The sequence below is a fragment of the Tenrec ecaudatus genome, chromosome 12, assembly GCF_050624435.1.
Source record: "Tenrec ecaudatus isolate mTenEca1 chromosome 12, mTenEca1.hap1, whole genome shotgun sequence".
In the NCBI taxonomy this organism is placed as follows: domain Eukaryota; kingdom Metazoa; phylum Chordata; class Mammalia; order Afrosoricida; family Tenrecidae; genus Tenrec; species Tenrec ecaudatus.
The window spans coordinates 133,829,493-133,856,585 of record NC_134541.1 but is presented as its reverse complement, the minus strand read 5'-3'; the positions used below and the strand labels follow the sequence as shown (position 1 = coordinate 133,856,585).

Here is a 27,093-nt window from a genome sequence, read left to right as displayed (position 1 = left end):
GGCCACGGGTGACCCGCCGAAGTGGCTTCTCATTTCTAAGCCCCGAGGGTCGAGAGGCCATCGTAGGAGAAGCCACCGAGGGTCCTGGTAAGCAGGATGCCTTTCAGGGTGAGGAACAAGAGAAGGAGGAGCCTGGAGGCAGCATCGAAAGATCTAACCGAGGTCCACGATTCAACAAGACGCCATTTCGGAGGGAATATTTCCCTCCTGTAGTTCCATTGTGATTTTTTCCACCACCAACAAAAAAAGGTTCATGAAACAAACTCACTACTATTGAGTTGACGCTGACTCATAGTAACCCTACAAAACAGGGTAGAACAGGCCCCTTAGGTTTCCGAGACGGTCACTCTTGACGGGAGTGGACAGCATTGTGTTTCTCCAAGAAGATTGGCTGGTGGCTTCAAACTGTTGACCTTGAAGTTAGCAGCCCAATGCCTAACCAATAGGCCACCAGGGCTCCTCACCCAGGGCCCCTATACTTCAAAGACACTGAAGCTGGGTCACACCAACTCTGAGTCCCTGTTTTCTTCAGTTTCTCTACCGAGAACCGAAACAGAACAAAGCGCAAGAGCTTCAGGTTAAGAGACACGGGGATGCCAGCCTGCACTCCTTGGGAGAGACATGCGATCACCTAGTCTCTGGACACAACGCGCTGGAAGTCTCCCGCCAGGTCTATGGAAGTACCAGATTAAGAACGACAGCCTAAGCAAATCAAGTCAGCACTCATCCAACCAAGAGGCATGAAGGGCCTAACTTGTGCCAGTTACTAAGTGCGGCAAATAAAACGCTAAACGCAAAGTGTGTCTGCTCCAATTCAGCCTGCATTCGACTGCTTTCCACCCATCCGCCCAGCTCTGCTTTTCCGGCTGAAGAAAGAACCCACGCGTAGAGTGGCAAACCATCTGTCTAGAGGAGACTGCGAGTCAGTCACTCACACATGGACCATCAGTCTATGACGTCACACGACGCAGAGCCTGCACCGAGACGCGGGAGGAGAGGGCGCTCGGCCCTCCTCCGTGTGCGCAGGCCAGCCAGGGACAGGGCGCGCGGCCCAAGAGCCAACAATGCGTGGGCATGATGTGAAGTGGAAGCCAGTGAAAAAGCCGGTGGCGCGGGGAGATGAAGGGATTGCTGAGGCTTTGGGTGCAGGTGGTGGCGTAGTGGGTTACATGCTGGCCTACAAACCAGGAGGTCAGCGGTTGGAAACGACTGGGCCTTCTGAGGGAGGAAGATGAGGCTTTCTGTGCTTGTGAAAAGTTACAGCCTGAGAAACTCTGCCCCCGCCCCCGGGGGTAGCTCGACCCTGTCCTGTAGGGTCACTTTTAGTTGGAGTTGACCCAAGGGCCGTGTGTTTGGTTTCCTTGGTTTGTGCTATGGCTGAGAAACTGAGGTAAGGCATTCCTTGGGGGTGGGGGACAGGAGGCAGAAAAGCAAAGGCAGGGAGAGCAACGTGGCAGGAGGCCGGAAGACACCCAAGCGTGGCCTCAGGGATCAGAACACAGTCTCTGTCTACACATGGGTTCCCACCTTTCTGAGCAGGAGGGGATTCGGAGGGCAGAACAGGTGCGAGGTAGCAACAGCGCAGCTTGCAGGTCGTCAGGTGTCTCTGCAGCCAAGGAGGGCGATGTCCGCCAAGCCAATGGAGGGTGGCTGTTAATGGCCACCTTTGGGCCTCAGTGCACCACCTACGGTTGCAGCAGGACCCCCACTTCCTCCCATTCAGTGAGCTCCCCCAACGTCTCACAGGCTCTCTGAAAATCCACGTGTATCACGTTGCTCTAGAATCTCTTTCTCCAGCCAGACTTCTTCAAAGGGGACCAGAAAATAGATGCTAATTTGACTCTGTACCCTCCTGAGCCCCTAAGTACTTAGTCTTCTCCTAAGTTCATGCTAAACCTGCTAATTCTAAGTTAATTCGGATGCAGGCTGGATGAGCCTTTTATTATTACTATGGAATAAAAGTTGGGAAGATTGTCATTCTCAAGTTTCTGCTTCTCCCCTTATAATAAAGGGGGATTTAATCTAAAATGAATGCCACTCTCATTTTCAGGTACCACCTCACCGCCCGTTCTTATCTACAGGGCTCTGCTCACCTACTCTGAACTTCGGGGCTAAATTTCTTTCAAGTTTTTGGTTTTTTTTTTTAAACTTCTCCTTTCCTCCACCGTGGACTCTGAGGAACTCAATCACACTCCGCTACTCGTTCAGCGAAGCACCACCCATGTTTAACGAGCACATGGCTCCTCATCATGATACACTTACGAATTTGAAAAAGGCCGGTTGTCAGGCCCACGCAAGGTGACCCGAGGGACGCAAGAAGGAAACACTGCCCGATCTTGTACCACCCTCCCAATCCCTACTTCAGTACCAAAATCTGGAAGTGCCCTGGGCGTGCAGTACATCAGCGCTACCTGGTTCTCCGAGTTATCCTCAAGAGCAGGAATGGAGAAGCAAACCGCGGAAAAGGCTTCGCTCGAACCAAGCCAAGGACTTAGGGCGAAAACCTCTGTCTTGATGGCTTACTGCTCTCTTCTTATTTGTAAATCTTCGTGTCCCTCTTGGTTTTCAAGTTTAATGTAAAAATGCTGGCTTTGTGGTCCACTCATAATCTCCACACCCAAACAATAGTTTTCATCAAGCGGGGACCCCAAACTGTGGTCCCAAAGAAAGGAATCCAGCTAAGTGATGATTGGGCAACAGTTGTTTCTGAAAACTCATTCCCATACTGGCTGAGAAATACACGTCTGACAGGGAATGCGTGGTGCAAGATGTCCAGGCTTCCCCTGACCCCCAAGTCTTGAAATAAAGCCAAGGAACTGGAGTCTTTTCTGTGCTTCCTTTAAAAAAATAATTTTATTGGGGGCTCGTACAGCTCTTATCAGAATCCACACATCCACCCATTGTGTCGAGCACATTTGTGCATATGTTGCCATCATCATTCTCAAGACATTTGCTTTCTACTTGAGCCCTTGGTATCAGCTCATTTTTTCCTTCCCTCCCCCACCATCTCTTCCTCATGAACCCTGGATAATTTATACATTTTTTTTCATGTCTTATACTGACCGACGTCTACCTTTTCTGTGCTTCTTGATGGATAGGAGAGGCTGGCTCTGACAAGGCTCAAGAGGAGCTTTCGTGGCTCTGCTGAAAACGGTTTCACTAGATGCTGATCTAGGCTGAGGGGACACGACACACACACACACACACACACACACACACACACAAAGGAGAACATAACTCACTGCCCTCGAGTTGATTCTGACTCATAGTAGCCCTCCCTGTAGGACAGGGCAGCATGTGCCACGGAGTGTTTCCCCATTGGCCACTCTTTGTGGGAGTGGCGAGCCTCATCTTTCTCCTGTGGAGAGGCTGGTGGTCTCAAACTGCTGCTCTGGTTGCTAACTACCCCGTGTGAAAACCCACGAGGCCAGCATGGCTCCGTGAAAGCAAGGGCTGAGCAGGGTAGTGCGCTAACCTCGCCCCACTCTGCCAGGAAAAGTACTTCGACAGATGCACTTCAGACAGCCTTACATAAAACCCACCCCACGCCAGCCCCTTTCTCCTCCAAAGCCGGGCTCAAGTTTAAAGGAAACAGGATTTTAAGCTGTCAGACAGCTCAATATTTCAAAGAAATGGACTGACTGGAGTTAAGTACTAAAGCTAAACCACTAGATTTCAGGCAAAAGAGCATTCAATTCTAATCCCATGAATACATTTCCACCGCGGCATCCTAAGACACATCCGGTGGAACATTTGGGATTGCATAACTAAGGCAGAAGCTGTAATCCTTTTCACCTGAAATTCCCAGCTATTACCTAAAACCACGAGGCATCGCAAAGGCCAGGTGCTGGCTTAAACATTTAAAGAACTCAGAGAAACATTGATCTGCGTGCATTGATTCGACCAAGAGCCATGGTCGCTCTTGTCTAAGAAAGCCTTCTCTATAACGGATGCAATGAGGTTTCTTACAATAAGCGTTTTTCAATAGCCTTTCTCCCAAACCCCAAACAAACAAATAAAGACGGCATTTCCTTTTTTGTAAGCCATCAGAAATATTTTATTTCAATAGAGCACAAAGAATACAGAAGCACTAAGTGAAAAAGACCACCTTGTTTTTTATTAAGTACTTTTATGGGGGCTCTTACATCTCTTCGCACAATCCATACATTCATCCAGTGTGTCAAGTGCATTTGCACATGGGCCACCATCATCATTTTCAAAGCATTCTCTTCCCATTTGAGCCCCTGATATCGGCTCCCCATTTCTTTCCCTTCCCTCACTAACCCTCGACAAGTTATAGGTTATGATTTCCCCATCTTACATCATCCTCCTTCACCCCTCACCGTATGGGGGCGGGGGGTGGGGGTGAAGTGTCAGGTTGTTGAACACAGTTCCGCAGTTGCAGTTCGAAACCGGGGGCTCCTTACTCCCTCCCTGAAAGACTGACGTCTTCAGACACCTGAAGGGGCGCGTTCTTCCCTGTCTGACAGGGTCTCTGCGATTCAACAGCAGTGAGTTGATTTGCGCTGGCAGCCCCCCTCGAATTCCAGACGTCTCCTCTCATTAAAACAATGACACCAACAGTCGGCCGTCGGTTTGGCGTCATGTGGTGGTTTGGGTGTTGCTGTGACTTGGCCACTATGTCACTTGTATTCCAAATGCTGGCAAGGTCACCCAAAGTGAACAGATTTCAGCTGAGCTTCCAGGCATAGAACAAACAGAAGGAGGAATCAGCTGTCCACTGTGGAAGAATCCAGCCACTGAAAACTCAGTGGATAGCGTGGACACATTGGCGGATCCTGAAGGGTTAATGAATAGATGCAAACACTGGAGATAGCGCCTGACGATGAGCCCTACTGGCCAGAAAGCACTCAACATATGACCGAGTATGAGCTGCCCTGTCCAAGAAGAGCTGGCCACCATGACGCGAATGGAGCAAAGCCTGTGGGAGGGAAGCCTTCATGACCATGATTGGCGGATGAGGCACTACTCACAATGAGAAGGAACAGCTGTAGAAACCTACTTGGATGTAAGAAGTATGAATCTAGGAAAATTGGAAGTCATCAAAAATGAAAGTGAATGCATAAAGATCAATATCCTACGTGTGAATGAGCCAAAATGGACTGAATTGGCCACTTGGAAATAGAAAATCATGTGGCTGGCTATTTTAGGAATGGCCCCATCAAAAGGAATAGCACTAGATTCATCACCAAAGAGGACATGTTAAGACCTATCTTGAAGTAGAACGCTGTCGGTGAAAGGATTAGATCCGCTTTCAAGGAAATCCAAGACATGCAGCTTTGATGCCACTGTGTGCGCCAACCATTCAAGCTAATGATGCTGAAACGGGTGCATTAATGATTATTGGTGATTGCCATGCAAAAGCTTAAACTAAAGAGAGAGGAGCAGTAGTTGGTCTTGGTGATAAGAAACAAAGCCGGAGATCACATGATAAACATTGTCGAGAATTTTCGACTTAATCATGCATCGCACATATCGTTTTTCAGGAACAGTAACTGTGGTTACACTCATGGACTTCTCCTGATGGGACACGCAGACATCACACTGACTTCATCTGGGGGAAGACACAGCGGAGAAGAAGCTCAAACCAGCCCAGGGTTAACTGTGAACAATCATCAATTGTTTAGGCTGATGCTGAAGAACATTAAAATAAGTCCACGAGTGCCAAAATATGACCTTGAGTCTCTCCCATCTGAATTGTGAGAACATCCCCCAAGAACAGATTTTTGTTAACACACTGGAACACAAATGACAGAAGCCCTGCTGAGCTGTGGGAGGACATCAAGAACATCATTCACGGTGAAAGCCAAAAGCGCCTTTACAAAAAATACATAAAACAGGGAAGAAAGAAACTATCAAACGGATATTTTGAAGTGATAATCAGAAGAAACTCTGAAACTTGCTCTGAGTTGTAGAACAGCCAAGGCAAATGGAAGAAACGAGGAAGTCAAAGGGCTGAACAGAAACGTTCAAGGGGCAGTGTGAGGAGACCAGTTCGACTGTTTTATAAGGACCTGTGCAAAGCCCTCAGCTAGGCAGCCAGAAAGGAAGAACAAACTCGGCACTTCTTAAACGGGAACAACTTCAAGTCTCGAGAGGCAGGATTGAGAGACTCGATGGGCAAAATAGGAGCAGGGACTGCCCAAGAACAAACAATCCTGTCTAGGAAGAAGTACAGACAGCATGCTCCTCAGAGGCGAGGGCGGAGAGACTTGCCCTGTCATACTTCGGTCATGTCGTCAGGAGAGACCGGTCCCTGGAAGAGGACATCATGCTTGGTAAAATCGGGTGGCATCCCAAAAGAGGAAGGCCCTGGACAAGATAAACAGACAGCGTGTCTGTAACACTGCACGTCCACACGAGAATAGTAGGAGGACGATGCAGGGCTGGGCAGTGGGCAGTGTTTCATTCTGTTGTTCACAGGGTGACTCTGACTCGGAACCACCACCAACATCAGTGCAACCACACAGCTGAGTGACCAGAGCCTGCCCCAAACAAAACAAAAGGCAGCTAGGATGCGGCCTGACTGGCAGTGATGTTATCATCGATATTATCAAACTCTAGCAACTAAAAGGAGCCAATTTTTGCTTTTCCTTAGATTTCATGGTCCACAATGCGTCCTGCAAAGCCCTGACACTGTGATCGCAGTCCAGTTGTTCATTAGGGAGACAATGGTCCACGGCTGTCTGTCACTGCTAATGAGCACCTAACAGAGCCTGTCACCCTGGACTGAGAGCAGGGGAAGGGTGCTGTGCACACCTGCCAATCACTTGCCAGCTTGGCCAGGCCCATTCCAAACAGCATGCTGGATGCCCACCAGGTGTCATTAACCCTACACACTAACTTCATACCAGGAGCTGGAGAATGGGGATGTAAATTCTGCAGGACACTGCAGAAGAGGTGGTCTAAAGCGTCTCCTTCCGTGGGCGGGGTTCAGGAAGTATTCCTTCCTCGTCTCTTTCCATTTCCCAGGCACTCATGGAAGTCCCCTTGCAGGGGGCGTTTCAGACAGCAGTGTTCCTCTGGGGACTGAAATAGTCCTCATGGCAATGGTTTAGGATTGTGCCAATACGCTCAACGGGTTTTTGTGGAGGCACTTCTCTGTGCCCGTAGGCTCCCGCCTTCTAAGCAGCAAAACACCCTGGTAGTTTCTGTTTTCTCCAAGATGAGAAATGATTTCGGATTTTCATTTCCAAAAAAAAATAGGGACTGTTTAAAAAAATAAAATCTGTCTACAAAGACAATTGGATCACAGAGGCGATCACAAACCTGCCATTTAAGAATTTTGTGAAAATTATAAATATAAGCCGGAAAAAATATAATTAATCTGGACTACAGGATATTTATTGTGTGATCTAATGCATTTTTGATTAGCCAGAAAAATAAAAGAAAAAAAATAGTATACTTAAACTGATCTAAATGGGAACAAAAAAATCTAATACGAAAAGTGAAAATGAAAAAGGGCACTTTAAAAAGGATACAAGAACACAAATTAGAATCTGTAATACTTCAGAATTAGTAATGAAGAACATAACTGGGGAGAATCCCCCCAAAACACAAGAGACATACTTTTTATGAATAACTATACAGATATTTTTTTAAAAGCCAGCATGAGAACTAACAAAAACATGATGGACGCATTACTAAATTATAGCAGCAAACATGTTCTATAGTACATTTTCCAGAACCATAATCAAATAGCTAAAACATTTAAACTTTTAAATATTAAACCAAATTTGTCCCGAAGATTAAAACATACAGCAATCTGATCGTTTGCCAACTTGTGAGACTAAAGAAAACCAAAACAGGGGCTGCATGAAGAAACGTCCTAAATTAAAAAGAAACTGAATTAAATGCAACAAAATGAATTTGGTAACAATTTAATAGATAGTCCACAAAAAATCTGACAGGTATTTTTTACAAGAATAGAAGATCTCATTAATCTGTACCTGGGTACAAGGGAAATCGGTGAGATGGGGGCAGCATTCAAAAACTAGTGTACACGGGTGTGTTTTCCAATGAGGGTGTTTACATATTGTAAAATCCCATGAATTCAACTCAAATCAAAAAGCGTCTCTTCTTTTTATTTACGGAAGTAGGCCAAGGTCATTCGGGGTAATCCAATCCCTGAGATTAAACGGTATGTGCAGTAAGATACAAGTACTTTAGGAATTCTATCACCATCCTTTGCCCATAACCCACTAAAAACCCACTGCCAGCAAGTCAATTCTGAACCACCCTGACCCTCGAGGACAGAGCAGGGCATCTCTTTGGGGTTTCTGATACGGGAGCGGATCGCAGCATGCTTCTCCCTTGGACTGGTGAGTCTGAACTGCCGACCTCGCCCGTTAGCAACTCCACCTGTCACCCACTACGCCACCAGGGCTCATTAGGCCACCACAGTGCGTTTTTAAAAGTCCAGCGAAGGAGAAATGGCAGCTGGATTCACCTATCACTAAATTACTCTGGTGGTATCACCAAAGTTTTGTTTAATGCAACCAGCAGGCAGTTGAGTGAAGGCAGGGCCAAGAGACGTCCTGCATGGCCTTTGGCCAAGTTGCTTGCTCCTGTGCCTGCACTTACCAAATACATACTCAAGAATAACTTAAAGGCTGTGTTCATTGCTGGGAAAATGGAGACTCCCGAAGCACTTCAGTGCACCAGTCATATAGCTCAGCCACTGCTTAAAGGGATCCGGGGGACTTTATCCTAGTAGAGAATTCATGAAATCGGGAGAGGGCAATCAGGGGGAGATCACCAACATCAGCAGGAAGCAATTAAGGGGATCTAGGGCAACCTGAGCCTTTTGACATCTGTCTAGTGGACACTCTCAACCCAGACAGCGGGACTTAATCATGTTCTCCTGCTGATGGAGACAACCAGAGCTACGCGCCATGACTTGGCCACAGGCGGTTCACAATCCTAGTTCTTCGTAACTGCGCAACGAGAAGGCAAGAGGACGGACGTGTCAAAAGCAGTGCTCGCCCTGTGGCGAACACCTCGCGTCCAACACGGGTACCGTTTCAGGGTTCATTTGTCTTCACCAAGGGCACGTGGCAGGCCTGACTTTTCACGGTTGGCCGGGAAAAAAAGCCCACATAACCACAAGGTGGGGGTGGGGTGGGGGTTGATACAAGAAGGAGATGAAAAGAGAAAACACCCCACATTAATTTTTTTTAACTAACGCCCAAGCAAGCACGTCCACCTTGTTTTCAGACAACTTTTTCTCAATAAAATAAGGAGAGAGAGTGGTAGCTCTACTTTCCCTGAAGATTTCCATGAGAAAATGCACGGAGGATGCTGAGCACCACATCCACATTTGCCTCAGTGTAGACACTTCCTAAGTAAGTTATTAACTCCGTTATCAACCAGTTTCTCTTTCACTCTGTAAAGAGCCATCAACCCAGAAGACAAGTAAAAAGCAATCTGTCGGGGGTCAGAAGGAAACCCAATGTTACTGGGGCGTGCCAATGGTGAGCTTGACCCCTGTCCGAGAAATGTCACGGGAGAAAACCAAAGCAACAATATCCCACTACGGGACTTGGTGATCTACTTCTCGGAGGCAGAGCTGAGCCTGCTTTGAAAACTCTGGAGAGCGAGTCGACTCCACACACCTGGGATCCTGATGAGTCCGCATGGACTCCGCAGCAAAGGACAATACAAGGCACCCACACTATCCTGCCCTCCCCCACCCCCCATTCTTTCTCCAGAGCCATTGCCTGCTACTCTGTGCCCTGTGCATTGTGTCACTTCCAGTGGCCTTCTCCCTGGCCATCCAACAAGGCCAGTATCGCCCACCTCGGGGTCTTCGCACCTGCTGTAACCAAGGAGGAAATGGGGCACAGGACTTGTACCTCACTTCAACGAGCTTCACTTACCTATTATCTGGTTAGTTGCACCTTCCCTGACAGCCCTATTGACAAAGGCAACCTTGCTCCACCGAGTACCTTCTAATACTGCCCAGAAGCCCCGGGGTTGCAGTGGGTTTAGTGCTGGGCTCTTTCCTGCAAGGTCAGAGGTGCAATTCCAAGGAAGAAATGATGAGGCGGTGTGTTCTCGTCCAGATGTATGGGCTCAAAGTCCCCTAGGGACCGTTCTGCTCTATTCCGCAGGGTGGCACTGAGCCGAGTTGGTGGGAGAATCTCAAACCCCGTGTGCCCACTTTGAGAGCTGTCCATTTCCTCGAGCCTCCCTTATCCCCAACAAGAGCACGGGATCCAGGATGAGCACGATGGCTAGCTGCCTTGTCCCAGAGCCTGGAACAGGCCTTGCATTTATTAGTTGCTCCATAAATATTTACCGAGTTAACCACCATCTTTAAGGTCTGCTGTATTGATATGAAAATCTCCCTCCACACAGCCCCCAGACCAATTACCAAAGAACAGGGAGTGGGTTCTAGGAAGCCAGTCTCAGGGGCTGGCCCGTAAGCAGATTGGAAGCACGGACAGTGACAGAAGCACTCAGGACCAGGGGTCTCGGGGGCGGGGGCTCTATGAGCACAGAGAACTCGTCTTTAGAGGCCTTTGTGCTTCGGAAAACCTCACTGTCTGTCGATTTTGTGCCACAAACACTGATCACATGCAATGTCACATTATTTCCAACAGTCAGCACAGGGGCCTAAAATGCAAGGCAGCACATAATTCCACTTAAATAAATCTTCCTGGCATTTGAGATTTTTGAAAGCACTTGTTCTGTAAAAGGTTAAAAACCAAAGGAAGTTAATAGCGCCCTTAGGATTACACATACTTATTGATGAGATTGCCACTTTAAAGTAATTTGGATAATACAGAGGGTTTTTTTTTAATCCTCTTTAGTTTCCCTTCAATCAAGTGTTTTATAAAACCTGGAGGGGGTGGGTAGAAATGTCTTTTCTTATTCTTTTCAAACCCATCTGATCAAAAATCTTATTTCTACACATCCCATAAAGGTATTAACTCAAAAAAAGTGTGCTATACCAAAGTCTGATTTCTTAATACAAAACAGTAATGAAAAAGAAACACTAGCACCAAATTCACTGCCACTGAGCTGATTCCAACTCAGAGTGACCCAACAGAACCGAAGTCCGGTTGCCTCCTGTTTTAGGATGGGATCAGACTGACCAGTCCAGTCTGAGTCACAGTGACCCCGTAGGACAAAGTAGAACTGCCTCTGTGGGTTTCCGCGATGCTGACTCGGTGGGAGTACACACAGCCTCATCGTTCTCCTGCAGAGCGGTTGAGGGTTTCCAACTCCCGACCTTGGGGTTAGCAGCCTGACGTGTAATGCACTACGCCACCAGGGTTCAGAAATAACAGTGATACTATTTGTGAAAGAAGGCAAATCAGTTCTTGGCATAAATATATCCTCCAAAGTAAACATTTCAACAATAAGGTGCTTTCGGTGGAGATGCTGTTAAGCCTGTTCTTGTCATCTTTCAAAGGAATGGCTTATATGACCTCCAGTAACACCACTAACTGAATTACCAGAGCTTTACAAGCTGCTGGGAGCACTACAGCCACGAAACCCCATAACCTACACCTTGTCCTGTATCACTTACCTGCATTACCTGAGGAACAGGAGTGACAGCGAGGACAAATTTCACAGCCACATAAAAACCAGAAAGCCAAACTCAAGGCTGTGAAGTCAATTGGTTCTGACTCACTGCAACCTACCAGGCGATCTACACGGGGCTCCAGAAGACCCCACGTTATAAAGCCTCTGCCATTTTGAATCGTGACAAAATAGACGAAGGGACAAGGATGGTCTTACACTCAAGGAAAGTGGGCGGAATAGAGTTACACAGAGAACCACACATCTCCGAAGTCAGTGGTTCTCAACCTTCCTCATGCCACGAGCCTTTCATAAAGTTCCTCATGTGGTGGGGACCCTCAAACACAAAATGATTTTCATTGCTACTTCATCACTGTAATTTCTCTACTGCTATGAATCATATCTGATAGGCAGGGTGTGTTTTCATTGTTACAAATTGAACATAATTGAAGCATAGTAATGAATCACAAAACAATATGTCGTTATAGATGTCGTTATATGTATTTCTAATGACAGATCAATGAAATTTTGTCTGGAATCATGGTGTAGCATGGGTAACAGTCTTCACTGCCGGGTACTAGTAGGTGGGCGTATCTGCATGTGGGCGGACCCGCCTGGAGTTGGCTAGAGGAGCAGTGTTTCAGTTCCTAAGGCCGTGGGAAATAAGTGTTTTCCAATGGTCTTAGGCGACCCACAGGTTGAGAACCATTGTCCTAAGTCAAGTCATTCTTGGCTTCTACACGTGGCTTAGCACCAAGAGGCAGAGAGAGTGCACTGTGCAAAATTCCCCGATTTTGCCATGATTTCACAGGCCTCCTTAAATCCACAAAGAAAGCCTGGATGATGCTTCCCCATCACACTCAGCCATGAGATGACAAATACGAGGCCCCTTGGAGACACACCCTGGGACCCAACATGGTTGGGGTACTTCCGTAATGTCATGTCAACTTGAACATACATAAAAGTGTAGGGGTGGAGTTCAACCTGTCAATCCAATCCCAGCCCGATGGTGCCTCCTTGTGGGTGTGGTTTTCTCATAAGAAGGGCCCTGGGAAACCCCTCCCCCCCTCTCTCTGTGTTGGCTGAGCCTCGTTGCTGCCAGAGCCCTGGAGATTTGTCCACCGCCATTGGATCCACAAGACTTTGCACCCACCAACCTATGGTATCCTGCATTCTGCATCATTGCATGTGGCTGCATGAGTCTGAAGTGGGACTAATGGACTAGTATCAGACTTATGGACTTGAGTTGGACCGGGCTGGGATATTTTCTTGATGTACATTTACGCTTTGATAGAAAGCTCTTCCTTACACATATGAGTGTCACTGGATTTGTTTCTCTCGTCAACTTGGCCTCACACAATGGTGATGCGCTCCCTCCACCGCAGTTCACTAAACATGACACTTGCTTTGGAGTGAGAAGATGTTTGGGTAACATCCTGGGGGCAAAGGCAAATGGAGGGTTTGTTTCTGCCAGCCATGCCCACACTACAGTGCTAACTTATACAAGTTCCACCACCAGGGTTTCAGTACATACACGCACGGATGAAAAGACAAGCAAAACTAAAACATATCTCAACGTGCCTTCGCAATCAGTGGATGGCTGCTGACAAGGCCTCTGAGTAATACATTTGTTTGAGTCTCATGAAGGGCCCTGTTGGCACCACAGGGTAAGCAGTGGCCTGCTGTCTACAAGGTTGATGGTTCAAACCCACCAGCCACTTCTCAGGAGCGAAGATGGATTGTCTGCTTCAGCAAAGATTTACAGCTTTGAAAACCCTTGTACGAGTTGACATCAACTGGATGGCAGTGGACTTGGTTTAGGCTGGTGCCTTAAGGTGCCTTAATTGAAAAAATAACCAAAGGCCATAAAACAGTGGCTTCCAAGGGGGTCTGTGGGACCAGCTCAATGTAAGCCAGAGAGGCTAGTTCAAAAGAGTATGGTGACTTCTGCTTAGGATTTCCAAGAGGGAATCCTCATAGATTTTATCCAAGGACACAAGACAATCATGGGGGCTTATTAAGCACTCACTGCCACTGAGTCAATGCTGACTCATAGCAACACCTCTGGTAGGTTTCTGAGACAGTAACTGTTTAAGGGAGTAGAAATCCAGTCTTTCTCCCGGGGAGCTGCTGGTGGTTTTGAACTGCCGACCATGAGGATTTCAGCCCAACGCCCAACCACTACACTACCAGGGCTCTATATGGGGGCTTCTTAGGAAGGCATTTTAAAGTCACAGACTGCTGGGTCTATCATGACAATGTGCCCGATCATTCGTCGGGGCCAGCGAGGGCTGTCCGATGAGAATTTTGTGGGACAACAGTGTCCCATCCACTCTAGAGCTCCCATCTTGTCCCCTCTAACTTCTTTTTGCTCTGCAAACTCCAAGAACATTGCAACAGGATCGAGTCTCCTGAGGATGCACCAAGTGGCATTTTGACGCAGTAAAAAGGGAAGAGTGCGGCGGTCTTAGCAGGAGGATTAGAGGGACCTAAACCACCACCTTCAGAAGCAGATGGATCGTGGTGGAGAATCTTTGAGGAGGAAATAGCTTCACATTTCGACATTTTTTTTGTTTATGAGAGGTGGCTAAGACTTTGAAGCAATACTTCCAGATCCACCAAGTCATCAGCTTAGTGGCACTTAGGAGCACCGAGACAGGACAAACGGCGGCAATGCAGAAGAAACGTGTAATGGCCATGGAATTTCTAACCATCACACCAATTCTGTAAGTTCAACGCTACATTTCCCAACTGATAGGTGGGGAGAGAAATGCTGGGAAGACGCAATCATCCACATAGGGTCAACAAGGCAGAAAGCAAGCAGGACAGGACAGACCCAAGGCCAGCCTGCCCCTTCAGCCCCGGGTCCCCTTGCACAGCTGGTGAAGGACAGCGGAACACGCACAGCCTCAGGATTTGAGAGCTCAGCTCCCCCTCACACCTCCACATACGTGATTTCTGCCTTGACCCGAAATACTCAGCACAGGCAAGGGCGATCTTACAACTTAAATCAGTGCTGGGCTCAGCCTTGGGGACCTGATGGTGTCCTGTGTCACTGGGCGGGCTGCTGACTCAAAGTCCGCATGTTTGAAACCACCAGTCACTCTGTGGGAGAACGATGAGGCTTTCTGCTCCTGTACAGATTCATCGTCATGGAAACCCACAGGGACAGTTCTCCTCTGTCCCACGGGGTCACCATGAGTCTGGATGGCGCTCCTGTGAGGGAGAGAGTGTTCCTCCCCATCACTGCAAGAGGAGGCAACTGAAGCTCCTTAACAACGAGAATAATAACAACGTGAAGACGACAGCCTATGCACAATTCGTGCTGCAGATGGGAGAACACAGAACAAAAACCCACACCAATTTGGGATGCTGGTGGGCTTTAAAATTACTCTTCATTTGCATATTCCCTAAATGCCAACCTGATCAGAATGTCACAGACCTCCCCTTAAAAAGAAATAAAACAAAAAACAAGGAGAGAGAGGGCAGAAGAGGAGAGAAGAGACAAGAAACACAAATTAATAACTATTTAAGCATTCTGTTTCATCATGATAACAAACAGATGGTTTTAATATTCTAGAGGCTAATTCCCGAACAATTAAAAACACAGCAAGACATTAACATCTAATGAAACATTTTAACTACCAGTATATGCATCTGCCATTAATTCCCACACAGTAAGGTCTTGCCTCGCCTCAATCTGTTCTTTATTAAGGAAAGTTTTTCCACTCTGAATTTAGTCAAGGAGAGAATTAACAACTGTTTTCAATCAGCAATCAGCAGGCTATTTCGCCAGTGTGTACTGAGACCATGTACATGATCAGACTTGACTGGATTCTCATGAAGTCTTTGATGTACACACATTTGCAATCTCAAAACAGGCCCAATTGGCTAATTAGGATGCCCCATCGCCCTAAGGGAGGCCTGGAGGCCATCATGGCTGACGAGTTGGACGGCTCACTGCAGAGCCAGCAGTTCGAAGCCCCCAACCACTCTGAGGGAGAACAAGGAGACTTTCTGCTCCCAGAAAGAGCGACAGCCACAGAAACCCACAGGGCCAGTTCTGCCCGGTCCTGTGCAGTCCCCCTCGACTCGGGAGCAGTGGCTTTTGTTTTTTTTAATTCCCTCTAAAATAACCTGTACCATATCAGTCTCTTGAAAGACAACAGAACCAGGACCGAGCCGCTTTCGAAAAGGATGTGGGAGCGTGGTCAATCAGAAGTTTGCTCTTAAATCGATGTGGTCACTCGCTAGGCAAGAAGCAAACAGAAGCAGATGTGTGTGTGGGGGGGGGGTGTGTGAAGAGGGGTTTTGAACAGTCAGAGGACACACACACTATCTGTTTATTCCCTCACACACTTTCACTCTGAATCTGAAACGCATTAACAGTGGTGCGTGTCGCACGAAGTATATGAGGTCACAGTATGTCCCTTGCTCTGGTCTGCATCACGAGTAAAGAGCCAGAGCTGAGGGGTTGACAGTGGCCTGTCTGAACACAGAATTTAGATCACCACTCCTGTAAGCAGCCACATGGTGGGTTCCCGAGGAATCCCAAGTCACCACTTATCAGAGCACAGGCAGGTCCCCTCCAGGGAGTCAACCAGTACACTCCACGGAACAAAGATCTGGCAAAGAGGAGAGGCCCCAGAACTCCCCACCCACACCTTTCTCCCACTGGGCAAGAACATTCGTGCTGCTTATGTAAGCATCCAAGAATCCCAAGAGCTGGCTTACAGGAACCGTGGTCCATCAAGAGACCCTTGTTTCTTTAAAAGGAACTTCTCTTGACAAAACCAATGCCCACTTCTCCTGCCCCACACCACCACCTTCTAAGTTGGCGTGAAACCAGGCGACCTGAGCTGGAACCTCAGCGTTCCGACTCATTAGCCCAAAGACCTCAGTTTCTATCCCTAGCAAGTGGACGCCACATGATCTCACGGTTTTCTCCCACTTTTGCCAGCCTAGAATTCAAAGAGTAGAAGTTGTCAAGGATTTCATCTTGCTTGGATCCACAATCAATGCTTACAGCAGCAGCAGTCAAGAGATTAAGCAACTCACCGCACTGGGTACATCTGCAGCACGAGATCTCTACCAAGCGTGGAAGGGCAAGAATGTTACTTTGATGACTACCGTGGACTGAACCCAAGCCATGGTATTTTCCATTGTCTTCTAGGCATGAGAAAGTCGGACACTGAACAGGGAGGACCGAAACAGAATCCATGCATTTGACTAGCGATGCTGGAGAATAATATTCAAAGTACCTGCCAAAATAATCAACAAATCTGTCTTGGAAGGAGTACAACCCACATGCTCCTTAAAAGCAAGCAGGCTGAGTCTTGGTCTCATGGACTTCGGACATCCTATCAGGAGAGACCAGTCCCTGGAGAAGGACATCCTGCTTGGTCCAGTAGAGGGATAGTGGAAAAGAGGAAGATGGGTTGACCCAGTGGCTGCAACACAAGGCTCAAGCCTGGAAACAATTCTGAGGTCCTTGCAGTGCGTCTTTCTGCAGTACATTGGTCACTCTGAGTTGAAACCGGCTCAATGGCACCTACCAGCAGCGGCCAAATGGAGAGGGAAATCTAGCTTCATGAGGAGGTTGTGAAAAGTTCAAAGTAATGAATGTTAAGTATTTTCCTTATAGAAACCTGTAAAACTAAAATCCATGGTCCTGGAATCTATTTTCACTCCTAGCCGCCCTGTAGGCATTCCTCAATCTGTGAATCTTTACAGGAGCAGATAGACTCCTCTTTCTCCCAGGGAGTAGCTGGTGGGTTTGAACTGCTCACCTTTCCACTAGGAATCCCACTAGTACCCAGCAGTGACCCCAGGACTTAATCCTGAGAATCTGTAGTTGCTAAGGAATTCTTGCAGTGTTCGCAACACAATTGTTACTCTTGGCTTTGGGTCCTTAACCCATCACTCCTGCCCGGTCAGTTCTGACTCACGGGGACTCTAGAGGATAGAGCAGCAGTGCGCCCCAGGTTTCTAAGGTGCAAACCTTCACGGCAGAGACCACCTCCCACTGAGAGCCTGGTGGGTTTGAACAGCTCACCGTGAAGTTAGTGGCTCAATGACTAACTCATTTGCCACCAGAGCCTTGGTCTGAAATTCGTGGAAAGTAGAAAGGCATGCAGATTAGCCCATTAGCTTTAGATGGCCTCTAAATTCTAGTGCTTACATTTCTAAGAAACACACACAGGTACTTATGAGAAACAGGTAGTGTTCATTCTTGTAAGAAACACCCATTGTATTGCATACAAGGGGGAGGGCTTCCAAAAGTTCGTTGAAAATTCCATTGTCTTTTAATTACATTTTCTTCATGAACTCTTAGAAGCCCCCTCAAAAGTATGTATGTATGTATATATAGACATCTATGCATCACACACACATAGCCATACACACACACACACATACATATGAGTGGGATTTACAAAGTTCATGAGAAGATAGTGGGTTAGTCTGGATAGACCAGAGAAACAAATTTGGATTTTATAGATTTGTATCAGACAGATGGGCTAATATAAGACTTATGGATTTGTTCTGCAGTGGAATGGAATGTTTTCTCAATATTCAATTCCTCTTGTATATAAAGCTCTTTCTTACACACAAGTGTCTATGAATTTGTTTCTCTAGTCTACCCAGACTAACACACATAGAATTAAAAAATAATGGAGAATTTCCATAAACTCTTTGAATCTCCATCCAATATGTGCATATATATCTAGTTATAGATATAGAGCCCTTGTGGCACAGTGGTTACTTAAGCTTTGATCCATAAGGTCCGTAGTTCAAAACCACCAGATTCTCCAAGGGGGAGAGACAGGGCTTTCTACTCCCGTAAAGCATGACATTCTTGGAAACTCATAGGGGCAGTTCTATAGGGGCCTGTAAGGTCACTATGAATTGGCATCAACTTGAAGGCAACGCGTTTGGGTTGTTTTTTGGTGGATATGTTTATGTATATACATATGTGCTCCATCCACAACAAAGAATCATGAGAGGGGGGGAGTGGGGAAAATGAGGAGCTGATATTAAGGGCTCAAGTAGAAAGCAAATGTTTTGAGAATGGTGATGGCAACCAATGTACAAATGTACAAATGTGCTTGACACAATGGATGTATGCGTGAATTGTGATAAAAATTGTACGAACCCCCAATAAAATATTTTATAAAATAAATCAATTTTTGCTGTCTTATTTTTGTGCGTGTTATTATCTATCTCCACAGGTCTGTCTAAATAAGATAGGCTGGATGAACAATCTGGAGGAAAAACAATGGGACCGACAGTTCAGGTGGGGAAATGGGATAGGGAGAGGTGGGGGGAAAGGTAGTGGTGTTAAAAAACCCAGGGACAAGGGAACAACAAGTGATCCAAATTGGTGGTGAGGTGGGTGTGGGAGGCCTGGTAGGGCATGATCAAGGGTAATGTAAGGAAGAGGTATTGCTGAAACCCAGGTGGGGATGGAGCATGATAGTGGGACAGGAGGAAAGTCAAGTGAAATAGAGGAGAGAGCTGGGAGGCAAGGGGCATTTATAGAGGTCTAGATAAAGACATGTACATATGCAAATATATTTATATATGAGGATGAGGAAATAGATCTATGTGACTATATTTGTAGGTTTAGTATTAAGGTAGTAGAAGGGCAGGGCCTCCACTCAAATACTCCCTCAATGCAAGAATACTTTCTTCTATTAAATTGGCATTCTATGATGCTCACCCTCCTGACACAACCGCGGAAGACAAAGCAGGTGAATAAGCAAATGTGGTGAAGAAAGCTGAGGGTGCCCAGCTATCAAAAGATATAGCATCTGGGGTCTTAAAGGCTTGAAAGTAAACAAGCGGCCATCTAGCTCAGAAGCAACAAAGCCTACATGGAAGAAGCACACCAACCTGTGCGATCACGAGGTGTCAAAGGGATCAGGTATAACGCATCATCAGAACAAAACAAATCTTACCATAGTGAATGAAATGGGAAGTGCAGAGTGGAGACCCAAAGCCTATTTGTCGACCACTGGAGATCCCCCTGCAGAGAGGTCTATGGGAGGAGATGAGTTAGTCAAGGTGCAATATAGCACCGATGAAAAATACAACTTTCCTCTAGTTCCTAAATGCTTCCTCCCCCCACCTCCCACTATCATGATCCAAATTCTACCATGCAAGTATGGATAGACCAGAGGATGTACACTGGTACAGATAGGAACTGGAAACACAGGGAATCCAGGGCAGATGATACCTTCAGGACCAGGGGTGTGAGTAGAGATACTGGGAGGATGGAGGGAGAGTGGGTTGGAAAGAGGGAACCGATTACAAGGATCTACATGTGACCTCCTCCCTGGGGGACAGACAACAGAAAAGGGGGTAAAGGGAGATGTCGGACAGGGCAAAATATGACAAAATAATTTATAAATTATCAATTGCTCATGAGGGAGGGGGTAGCGGGGAGGGAGGGGAAAATAAAGAGAGGACCTGATGCCAAGGGCTTAAGCGGAGAGCAAATGCTTTGAGAATGATGAGGGCAAAGAATGTACAGATGTGCTTTACACTATTGATGTATGTATGAATTGTGATAAGAGTTGTATGAGCCCCTAATAAAACGTTTTAAAAAATAAAATAAAACATAGCAAACATTAAAAAAAAAAAAGAATCAATGACACTAACATGTAGATGCTCAAGGGCAGCACAATGGAGACCAAACCCAGTGCCATGGAGTCAATGCTGAGTCATAGCGTGTGTCCCCCTGTGGGTTTCCAAGACGGCCCTTGTTTGCAAGAGTAGAAAGCCCAGTCTGTCTCCCTGGAAACTGCTGGAGGTTTCAAACTGCTGACCATGCAGATCTCAGGCCAGCGTGTTACCACAAACCACCAGGGCTCCTCCAAGGTTAGCTCACAAGGGATAAATGGAAATCACCCAAACGCTTAACCATCTCACAGTCCGCTGACTGTCTGGGGGCACCCCCTCCAGGCTCTTTCTGCTATTACATAATGAGCGTCTAAGCCAGTCTTTGAAAGCAAAACACTACTGCTGGGTGAATCCAGACAGACACTGTCAAAATAGACTTCTACTGAGCCCAATCAATGTAGTATTTGCCTACCTATCAGGGTAAGACTTCTCTGAGCTATTGTATTTGCACAAGACTTGCCCAACACCATAAGAGACATTTAATGAAAGAACAGAAAACAAACAAACAAAAACAGCCACGACTGGAGAGGATGTGGGGAGGGATATGCAGGCTCAGAAAAGAAGAAATACATTTAGTCGAATACTTTTTAATTGCTACAAGGAAAAAGAAATTCTCCCCCAGACACATTAAACAGTCATTACCTTTTTAGGAGGGTGAGTGGGAGGGGCCGGTATCTTTTTTTTTTTTTTTTGGCAGTTCTTATGAAAATTCATAAGCCAGATGGCATGCGATAAATGTAAAGAACGAAAGAGTTTCATTTTATAGAAAAACATCAATTAGCCTAGGAAAATTAGCAATTAAGCAGCCCCTTCTACAATGTATATCAATGTTACTAATGAGTGAGCCTAGATGGTGAAATTCCAATGTAACGCTGGAGGACAAACAGCCCTGTCCACAAGATGCGCATCTGCACCCCAGTGGTTGTGGTTCCTGGGCTCCAGGGCGGAGGGTTGAACTGCGGGAACCAAGAGATTTTGGGGTCTGGCCAGAAACCGCAGGAGTGCCTCAGCAATTGACCTTTGGTCCACTGCCATTTCCTCTCTCCTTTCTAAATGTTTTAAATGTATTAGCTTATTAACGTTTGTTGTACACGTCAGTCAGTCTGGGCCTCCTGTGTGAAAGAATGGCTGGGCCGTTGCCACTCTCCGCAATCAGAGAGCTGTGGTCAGGTTTATGGGGTAAGAGCAGGAGACAAGATCTATTTCAGCTCCACTTAGCAAATCCATCAACCAAGGATATAAGATCGGGTCCGGAAATGCCCCTTCAGCACAGTGATAATTTGGGCAAAGGTTTTCATCAGGACACCCCCCCACTTTTTTTTTTTTTTTTTGGCTGAGAGGAACAGAAGTAGGGAGGACTCCAGACCCATACCACATGAAGATCTCAGGCAGCAGGAGCTCTGGGCCCCCAGAGAGGTCTAAGAAGTGCCCAGAGATGCGTCGGAGTGATCATGGTGAGCTATGAGTGGAGGCAGATTGTAACAGGAGCGAATCCTTTGGTCTGGAATTAGATGCTTTCTAAAACTGTGGCCAATGGGGACTTGTCATTTTGTTAGATTTTCCTTTACCCGTCCCCAAATTTTCTGTAACATTTTTCTTGCCAAAAGATGCTTTTCCAAACCTAATTTCAAATGACATCTGATTCAGAGTTGTGAGTAGATATATGTGAAGGGGCTTCCAAATGTGTGGGAAGATGGAAAGAAACAGTCATGGAATTATCCCCTGAACTCTCCGAAGGCCCCTTGTACGTAACTGGAGGAGAAACCCACCAGCAGAACACAAACTTCCCCCGCACCCCCCAACCAATTCTGCCTTTTTAACATTTCCGTCCTCCAAGTGGATGTAAGGTACGGAATGTCCTCTGCCGTGACTGCAATGATGACCACAAGAAAACGTTCATGAAACTATCTTTTAAATTTTTATTTATTTTTTTAAACCCGACTTTTTGACAGAGAATCCTTGCAATGGAAATATACTTGTGCAAAACCCATTCTTTTCATCAAACACTAAAGTAGAGTTTGTAATTTGGATATGATCTATATGTATTTCCTGCGCTACATGGGCACATCCACTCTCTATATGAAAACTTCGGATTTAGAAGTTTCCTCATGTCCCATTCTGCTATCACAAGGACCGAGAGAAGACTCCTTACTGCAAAGTGCAGGACCATCTGGTACCACTTCCAAAGGAGGCAAGGGCAAGATCCCAAGTTAAAGGACTTGACCCTGAAAATGATGGCAACAGCCTAGCCCTGGAAGCAACCCTCTGTGAAGTTTCCACATATATATATATATATATATATATGAATTGTACGTTACTGTGATTCTAGAAGCTGGGTCAACAGTATTTCAAATGCCAATAGGGTCACCCACGGTGGACAGGTTTCAGGAAGTCTTCTAGACTAAGAAGAAATGTCTGGCCATCTACCTCTGAAACGTAGCCAATGCAAAGCTTACAGATCATAACAGATATTGCCAGACTCTCTTGCTCTGAACACATCAGAAGGGGTCAAGCACAAAAGAAAGACATCGTGTTTAGCAAGGGGTCAACAAGGCAAGGAAGACCTTCCGTGGGATGGAAGGACTTTAATGGTGGAGTCCAACATGCTGGAGCAACCTGGAGCATGAAGCACATCAGACAGTATTCTGTTCTGCTTTACAGAAGGTCACCTAGGATAAGAGTCAAGTTGACTCAACAATAGTCATCCACTCACTGACCGACCCTCCCATCCATCCATCCACTCACCCATCCATCCATCCATCCATCCATCCATCCATCCATCCATCCATCCATCCATCCACTCACCCATCCATCCATCCATCCATCCATCCATCCATCCATCCATCCATCCATCCATCCATCCATCCATCCACTCACCCATCCATCCATCCATCCATCCATCCATCCATCCATCCATCCATCCATCCATCCCATCCATCCATCCATCCAGTCATCCACCCACCCAATCAACCATATGTTACCATGCAACCGTCATCCATCGTTCGTCATCCATCTAGTCATTTACATCCCTCTGGAAAAATTACAAATAAAAAAGAAAAGTGTGGCAAGATGGTTAGATCCAGGAATTCTACTCTTTTGATTTTTTTTTCATCCAAAAGACAAAGAGAAACAACCTTGCCTTTACCACTGATGAAGGTTTGCATTTGAACGGTGGTGCTGGAGAGAAGGGCAAAACCATCTGTATTGGAAGATCTAAGGCCAAGGTGATTCTTAGAGGCCAAGGTGGCAAGACTTCATCTTACATACTTGGCACATGTCGGGAAAGACCAGTCTTCGGAGAAGGACATCATGCTTGGTAAAAGCACATCAAAAAAGAGGAAGGCCCTTGTGGTAGTTACATAATTTGGTATCAATTTGGAATTTGCGAGGATTAAGAGTGAAGGGGTAGAGTCTAGTTTGTCAATCGATTCATAGTCAAGGAAGCCTTGTGTGGGCATGGCCTTCTCCTGAGAATTCTGGTAATTCCTGGATTTCCTCCTTGGAGGCAGGAAAGACTCTCTCCGCTCACTCCCTTAGAGACTCTCTACTGACAAGACACAGGGCACTACATTGATAGGCCCTGTGTCCTGGGAACTGGAGAAGCCATGTTGAGACCCCTGCCAGAGCTGAGATGCTTACAACGCCACTGGATCCACAGGACTTTCCACCACTCGCCTTTGATCATCCTGCATTCAGTGTCATTTCATGTGTTTCGTGAGTCTGAAGAGAACTTTATAGTTTGGTATCTGACATATGGGCTAATATCGGACTTATGGGCTTGGACTGGACTGGGTTGGGATGCTTTCTTAATGTAAAATAACCCTTTATATAAAACTCTCTCATATACATATGAGTTTCTACGGATTTGTTTCTCTAGTCTACCCAGACTAACACAGCCCTCAATGAGATGGATGGGCACACGGGATACATCAATGAGCTCAGGCATAAGAACAATTGTGAGATGGAGCAACACCGGGCAGTGTTTGGTTCTGCTGTTCACAGAGTTGCTGTGCTTTGGATTTCACTCGATGGCACCTAACAACAACAACAATTGATTCTCCACCAGCCTTTGGAGTTGAATGTATAAAAACATTCCTTTCTTCCCTCTTCCTCTCATGTTGAGGCTGCACAAGGGAATCCCTTCAGGAAAAGTTGATGGAGGGAGGTTGCCACTGCTGTGGACTGAATGGTGACACTGGTGGACAGGGATTTCTAGGGAGCAGCCAACTACAGAATCAACGTGAAACACAGCCGGGGCATTTGCAAAAGCCAATTTCATTTTAAGACTTGAGAGCCACCAGGCCAAGGAGACATGCAGAGACGTGGTCTGTAGCAGAAACAGGAGACGGCATCCGCTGGCGTTTGGAGTGGTTTGCGGCGGCGGTGGCGCTGTGTCCCTTTTCCCTTTGCCCGTTTCTTTCTTCCCTTTGAATGAGAAAAAAGAGGACAGGAACCCCAGGCTATCAAGCGCCAGTACCCCACAGCTAGCCATAGCAACAGCTGCACAGCTCTGTTGTAATAAACTGGAACAATTTAATGGCTTTTATTGTTCTGCGGTGGTATCAGGGAACAGCCACTCGCCCCTCCCAGGACTCCAGGGCCCCGCCAGGGCAGCAACAAGAGAAGATCTCATTTACCTAAAAGCACTTATAAATTTTTAATTTGCTTTAACAAGTAAATTAACAAGTCCCTCATTCAGGCAAGTTTTATGGCTTCTTGCCACTTGGGGAAGGCCGTAAAAGTTTTATAGATAATCCAGAGCGACCGAGACTGTTCATAATAAATTGTCTGTTTCCTGTTATTTTATCAAGCCACTGGGCTTCTAATGACTTAAAGCCACAGTGCCCTGCGACTTGGGCTTGTTTTATGAGGCCGGATTTATAAACTCCTAAGAAGACCTTAAATTATACTGGCCTCTGCTATCCGTGCTGACGTTTCTTGTTCTGATGGTGGTGATGTTGTTTTGAGTGGTGGTGGTGTGTGTGTGTGTCTGATGTGAGCTTGTGCTCAGCTCACGTCTAGCTAATAAATCCCCAGGCACGTTTCAGAGATGGCATGGGCTGATTCTGTCACACTGAAGATGCTGCTTCTCCAGCATGCCCATTAGAGAACACGAGCAGGCCCCTGCGATCCAATCTGCTCTACGCAGACTCATTCGTGGTTGGGACTCACGTGGATGGAGCTTTCCTAGACTGCTGAGTTTCCTTATGTAAGGGGACCACCCGTTGCCTGGATCCAAAATGTGTTTTAAGAGAAGCTGAGTCTCAAAACATGTGGAGCAGGGTCTGACCCTGACTTAACACTAAATTAGCAACTAGTTCCCAGCAAGCCGTTTGAACCTGGATAACGTAGAGCAGGGAAGGCTGGAGGCACCAAGAGCAAAGGAAAACTCCTTTCACGTTTCTATTCATGATGGAGGCCCCCAACTCGGCTCTGGTGCTGCAGTGGTTAAAGCACTCTACTGCCAATCAGAAGACTGCTGTTTGGAACCCTTGGGAGCCCTGCGGATGTGATGGTCTGTCTCCATAAATATCACAGCCCTGGAAACCCAATGGGTGAGTCTCTATGCTGCCCCCTAAGGCATGGGTCCTCAAACTTTTTAAACAGTGGGGGGCAGTTCACGGTCCCTCAGACCCGTTAGAGGGCTAGATTATAGTTAAAAAAAATTATGAACAAATTCCTATACACACTACACATATCTTATTTTGAAGTTAAAAAACCCAATGGGGCAAAAAGACCCAAAGGGCCAGATAAATGTCCTTGGTGGGCCGCATGTGGCCCACGGGCCGTAGATTGAGGACGCCTGCTCTAGGGTCACTAGGAATTAGAATGGACAGGGCAGCAGTGGACTTCCTATTGCTTTTATTATTTGTCAGAGTAGAGTCACCGTTCTAATGGGTCACGATCCTGCTGTTCTTAGTTTGTTGCCATCAAAGGCCATTTAGATTTATAGCAATCCCATATGACAGAGTAGCACTGTCACATAGGGCTTCCTCATTGCATTGGGGCAATCCGTTGCACAGGACCTCTTTAAAGGGTTAAAGAGCAAGGATGTGAATTTGAGGACCCAAGGCACGGTATTTTTCCATGACCACATGCGCATGCGAAAGTTGGACACTGAGTAAGAAGAATTGATGCAACTGAATTCTGGGGCTGGGGAAGAATCTGGAAAGTACAACGGGCTGCCAAGAGAACGAACAAGTCTATCTTGAATGAAGTCCAGCCAGAATGCTCCTCCGACGCAAGGATGGTGAGACTTCATCTCACCTACTGTGGACATGTCGTCGGGAGAGATCAGTCCCTGGAGAAGGACATCCTGCTTGGTAAAGCAGAGGGGCCTCAAGACAAGAGGAAGGTCCTCGACAAGTTGGACGGGCACAGTGGCTGCAACAAGGGCCCCCACATAAGAACCATTGTGGGGAAGGTGCGAGACTGAGTTATGTTTTGCTCTCGTGTACTAAGAGTCGATGATGACACCCAACAGCAGCAATAGGGTTTCCTGAGCTGAACTCTCCCTGTAAATTCTGGACTAGCCATTAGGTGGTGGCTTGGAACTGCCAAACCTTTCAATTAGCAGCCAAACACCTCATCGTTGGGCCACCAGGGTGGGCATCTTGATCGTGATGAGGTGTTGCTAAGTGCCACCGGGTCAGTTCTGACTCACGAAGGTCCTCTATGGAATAGAACGAAACCAAACCACGGCCGGGTTCTGCGCGTTCCTCACAGGCACTGTCCCGTGTGAGGAGTCCATTGTTGCGGCCACGGTCTCAGTCCACCTCCTTGACAGTCAACCTCACTTTCCACTCATCCTTTGCCACGCGTGATGTCTTTTCCCCAGGACCGATCCCTTCCGATGACATG

The 27,093-nt window shown here is 46.7% G+C and overlaps 1 protein-coding gene across 5 annotated transcripts in view; it reads right to left on the bottom strand.

Moving 5' to 3' along the window:
- AUTS2 (activator of transcription and developmental regulator AUTS2) overlaps nucleotides 1-27,093 on the bottom strand; it is a 1,157,636-nt gene that overhangs the window by 667,941 nt on the left and 462,602 nt on the right. The window lies entirely within an intron of this gene.